At 40.2% G+C, this 5,807-nt stretch overlaps 1 long non-coding RNA gene across 1 annotated transcript in view; it reads right to left on the bottom strand.

The window, feature by feature from the left end:
- The window catches only part of LOC114020651, a 241,056-nt gene that overhangs the window by 160,136 nt on the left and 75,113 nt on the right, over positions 1–5,807 (bottom strand). The gene's annotated exons all lie outside the window — the stretch shown is intronic.

Here is a 5,807-nt window from a genome sequence, read left to right as displayed (position 1 = left end):
AATTAACTTTTTATTAGGAATTGGGTGTATAGCCATGCAGGTTTCAAGCGTCTAGATAATAATAATCAGTAGGGGAAATACTCCCTGGTGATGATTTAAATAAATGCATGCTACCTTCTCAAAGGCTCAGTTCAGTACCCTTATGGAAGCCATATACATGCCAAGAAAACTATCCGGGAACACATGAAAGGAGCTGACTGTTTTTGTGGACTGCTAAGTACAAGCCTTTGCTGTATCCTCTGCTTGTATCTCACCGTTTTTTGCCTTGAACACACCACCTACACACCTAACACTTCAATGACAATTCTTTGCCCCCACCCCCACCCCCATACACAATGGAAAGTTAATTGAATGTTTTATGCTTTGGTAATATCAAAGAAATGAAAAGAACGTAGGTTTCAACCATATTTCAATAATAAGTGCATTAATTTTTACCTTTTAACTGACACTTGTACTAATTTCCTTAAATGCTCTTTTTTACTCTTTTTTGATCTGTCTGGCTTTGTCGGGTCTGATGATGAGGGCTTACTTCAAATGCAAAAAGATTAGCTCTCTTTCCTTTAATAGCACAATTATAGCTTGTGTGATGTCTAAATCATGAAAGATATTGGGGACAGACTTTTAAAGTCACCTCAGTTTATTACAAAAATGGCAGTAATCATTTTAATATCAAAATTACTGTTATTTCCTAGTGGCATTTAGAAAGCACGCACAGCGGCACACACACAAAATATTAGTAGCCATTTACTTCTAGTTTGACTTTGGCAATTGTTTTAAATAATACAATGAAATCAAAAATCTTTGTGTTATATTTTCACCTTGATCCTAGATTACATGTAGAACTGGTAGAATGTAGAGGGGAACACCACCAAAATCTCACACAAGATCTAGCTCTACATTTCTTGTTATGCCAGAATCTACATGGTATTCTGGATTTAGTTCAACATGGGTTTTAGTACTAAACACTACAGAATGCGAGCGCCTTCCTTACATAATATTTCATATGTGTAACTCTGTCAATGACTAATCTGCTTTCTAAATTCTATATTTAACATACTTTATCATGACAGGGCCAGATTCTGATATCCTTTCTCATATTGGTTAGCACTTTCCTCCCCAATTTATTATTACTGTTTGCATTATGGTAGCACACATGGTCCCCTGTCAAGATCAGGGCCTCATTGTGGTAGGCACTGTATAAACATAAGATACAGTCCCTGCCCTGAAGCATTTACAATCTAATTTGACTTTGACGGGACAATTTGTGGAATAAGGTACTACTCAACATGAGGCAGGATCAGGGGGTGAAAGTAACATTCAACACATACCCGGTACGGGGGCCAACTCTGGCCCCTGGAAGAGGCAGGGCCTTGGGTGGAAAGGGCGGGGCTGGGAGGGGGGGGTCAGCATCCCCCAGCCAGCCCATCTGCGCTGCTTGGCCCATGCCACCCAGGGCTCCAGCAGTGATTTAAAGGGCCTGGGGTTCTGGCCGCTGCTGCAGTAGCAGCAGCCAGAGCCCCAGGCCCTTTTAAATCATGGCCCCAGGGCAGCTGCTCCTTTTGACCCCTCTCCGTCCCCCCCGTCAGTGGCCCGGGAGGGGCAAAAGGGGCAATGACGTTAAAGCGCTGCCATAACAGTGCTTTAACATCAGCTGCGTATGGGCTGGTACTGGCGGCCACTTTTTACCGGTATGCTGTACCGGCTTACTTTCACTCCTGGGCAGGATTATTAGTCCAAGTAATAGGCAACTTTTGTATTTATAGTTTAAATTTAAAAGAGCTACAACAGAGATGGAGATATGTACCCAGTGATAATCCCCATAAAACATCTGAATGGGAGGATTGGACTGAACTATTCACACAGCGGGGGGAGGGAAAGTTGATCTGCTGCAATCCTCTTCAGGTATCTCAGGATGTTGTCACTGTTTTAAACAATAGATACACAAAAGTTACTGTCTCCTCTGACAGTAAATATGTTAAGTTCAGGAGTAAGATTACAGATTGATCTGGGAAGAGTCAGTACTGGCTGTGACACATTTTAGGTTCAGAATAGATAAAGTGGAGCAGCCTGACCCGTTGTCAGTCTATTTTAAGATGAACATTTGTTAAATTTTAATGAAAAAAATGTAGCACTTAAACTTTGGCAGAAGGACACTTAGTTTCTTTCTGACTTGAATAAAACTGTAAGGCACTGATTTTTGCTTTAATTACAGGCAGTAAATATGCTTCATAACAGTTTCTAAAAGCTATTGTGGTGTTGGTCAAAATGGATATTTCTCCTCCACTATGGCTGTCGCAATCTTCACATAACTGGCACTGCTATATTCCCATCCCTGTTCCATCGGGTCAAGGCAGATATAGATATGCTTTGGGATGGAGGATAGTAAATTACTCAGTTTCCCTTCCTGGAAGAGACCTGATGGCAGTAGATTCTTAATAAAAGTGGGCCCTGTTTAATAACAGTGACATGCCTGAGAGTAATGCATGGGCAGTGATTGCTGCATACTGCTGTGTCTATTTGAATCTCATCTTATATTCCTAAAAGTATTAAATTCTGTATTTCTTATCATTAAAAAAATAAAGTGATGAATGGAGAAAAAAGTTCAGTCTTTATTGGTTTGACACAAAATAATAAAAATTTAACCCAAGCATTTTCCTTTCCTTGCACGTTTCTATTTTAGAAATTCTTTAATAAAAATGTTTTACTTTTCATCCATAATAAACAGACTATTGTCATTATGAATGGCATTAGTGATCTCATCAAGTTGTGGGGGGGGAAATACAGTGTTGTTACTGAATCTCTACAGGAGGGACTGTGATGGGGAGTCCGGAATATGGACAAGTCCAAACATTACAACTTCAGACCATTGTCTGTAACACAATCTCCACTCTCTCTAACATCACTTGCAAAATTAATTTGACTAGATATTGGTGTACTAGATATAGTAAAATATATAGCCCAAAAGTTTCTCCTATCACAAAACTCCATTTCTAATCCTGCCTGCTCCTCCAGCTGCCACCCTCTCTCTTCTCTCTCCTACATGTGTTTTGATTTATTGTCCTCCAGTTCAATGCTAGACCCTTTTCAATCTGGTTTCCACTTTATACTCCATTGAAATTGCTCTCAGAGCTTTTAAGGAGCTTTTCCTAGCCAAATCTCAGGATCTGACTTTTCCCTTACTCCCCTGGGCCTCTCAGCTGCTTTTGACACTGCCAACTGTTGTCCTTTTTGTGAAATCTTGTCCTCCCTCAGCTTTTGCAACTCCATCCTCCCTCTAATCAGCCCATTAGCTTCTCATTCAGTGAATCCACCTTGTCCCACCCATCACCTACTTTTCGAATGATCTCATTCAAAAACATGGATTTGGCTATTGTTATGGTTTGGGCTAAACCTCATTGAAACCAGCCACGCATAACTAACTCCCAGTTCAGATAGTGGTAAGAAACAGTTACGCTCCTTTATGAAACCAGATAACTGAAACAGCAGCAGCCTCCACCCCCAACCACAGGCACACAGTACCACCCAAAACACAGGCACATGCAAGGCCAATGTGGGTGGTGGGGTTTCTCTGTGTATTGATTTGTGAAGATGTGTGTGTTAGTGAAAGAGAGGCAGAAAGACCAGAGAAGCTGAGACAGAAGGCACCAAACAGAGCCTGAATAAGCACAGAGAGTGTTGCCCTGAGAAAAGCTTAAAGAGAAAGCTCAGGGGGCTGTGTAGTCTGAATGCAGCTTGGAGCTGTGAGCAAAGAAACCATCTCCTGTTTGATTCTTGCTGTGTTCAGAGAAAGAGGACTTTGCACATTCTTTGTAAATCAACAGGATTGCATCAAAAAAACACCTGACTCAGTCATCAATTTCTCCTCCCAGTGGAAACAACCTGCACACCCTGAATTAGACTAACTGCTCAGGTACAAAAGAGGTAACACTATCATCTGGATTCTGACGACTCACAAATCTACTGCTCTGCTCCAGATCCCTCTAGTTCTGTCCAAAGTAAAATCTCAGCTTGTCTTCCTGACATTCTCTTCATGGATGTTCAGTCATCAGTTTAAGCTGAGCATGGCTAAAACCAAGCTCTTAATCTTTCTCCCCGTATCCTGCTCATTTTCTCAGTAATCATGCATAACACCATCATCCTCCAACTCACTAGGCAGCTTCATTTTACTATCAGCTACAATCTGTACCTTTATGCTGAATGACCCAAAGACCTCTTGATGCCAACTTGCAGAGAGCACATGGGTACATAAAGATTACAGAAATCCCCTGGGTCTGGGATCTACATATTAGACTGCCAAAGAATGACATGTGGGTTCTCTGACAAAAGTCTGTGTCACACTGGTCATATAATAAATGTGAAATATATATATATGGAAAATATGTGAAGAGTTTATTTACATATATAGATATAAAGTAAATAATAAACTACTACACTAAAAAATATGTTCTCTAGGTCTGTGAGTTAAGGCAGCTTACCAAAAAGTGAACCACATACTCCTAGCAGGCAAGGGGGGAAAGATACTTATGTCACGCTGATTGGTCATGTGCAAATTAAATATTGTTTGGTTCACAATGGACACCCATTTACAATCTGAGCAAAATGCTAATCTATAGATTGCAGAGGTTGCAGGAAAAAACAGCAGGAGTTTAGGAGTAAGACAATTAACATTTAATTAGTATAATGATTTTATAATATAACTGGGGAAACAAAAAAAGAATTTGAAGAGCAACTAGCAAAAGACACAAAAACTAAGAACAAATTTTTTTTAAGTACATCAGAAGCCTGCCAAACAATCAGGGGGCCATCGGACAATCCAGGTGCTAAAGGAGCATGCAAGGAAAACAAGTCTGTTGCGGAGACGCTAAATGAATTCTTTACAGGGGATATGAGGGAGATTCCCACACTTGAGCTATTCTTTTGAGGTGACAATTCTGAGGAACTGTCCCAGATTCAGGTGTCAGCAGAGGAGGTTTCGGAACAAATTAAAAAATTAAACAGTAATAAGTCACTTGGACCAGCCTGTGTTCACCAAAAGTTCTGAAGGAACTCAAATATAAAATTACAGCACTACTACCTGTGGTATGTAACCTATCACTTAAATCAGCCTTTTTACTACATGCCTGGAGGATAACTAATGTAACACCAATTTTTTAAAAAGGCTCCCAGGGTGACCCCGGCAATTACAGGCTGGTAAGCCTAACTTCAGAATCATGCAAATTGGTTGAAATAATAGTAAAGAACAGAATTATCAGATACGCTGATGAACACAATATGTTGGGGAAGAGTCAACATGGCTTTTGTGAAGGGAAATTATGCATCACCAATCTATTAGAATTCTTTGAGGGTGTCGTCAAGCTCCAGGACAAGAGTGATCCAGTGGATAGAGTGTACTTGGACTTTCAGAAAGCCTTTGAAAAGATCACACACCAAAGACTCTTAAACAAAGTAAGGAGTCATGCGATAAGAGGAAAGGTCTTTTCATGGATTAGTAATGGATTAAAAGACAGGAAACAAATGGTAGGAATAAATGGTCAGTTTTCACAATGGAGAGAGGCAAATAGCAGGGTCTCCAAAGGATCTGTACTGGGACCAGAGCTGTTCAACATACTGATAAATGATATGGTAAAGGGGGTGAAGGATGAGGTGGCAAAATTGCGGATGATACAAAATTATTCAAGATAGTTAAATCCAAAGCTGACTGCAAAGAGTTAAAATGGGATCTCACTAAACTAGGTGACTGGGCAACAAAATGGCAGATTAAATTTAACATTGATAAGTCCAAAGTAATGCATATTGGAAAACAATCC

The sequence above is a fragment of the Chelonia mydas genome, chromosome 6, assembly GCF_015237465.2.
Source record: "Chelonia mydas isolate rCheMyd1 chromosome 6, rCheMyd1.pri.v2, whole genome shotgun sequence".
Classification (NCBI taxonomy): Eukaryota; Metazoa; Chordata; order Testudines; family Cheloniidae; genus Chelonia; species Chelonia mydas.
The sequence above is the reverse complement of the archived record's forward strand: the minus strand, read 5'-3'. Positions and strand labels throughout refer to the sequence as shown.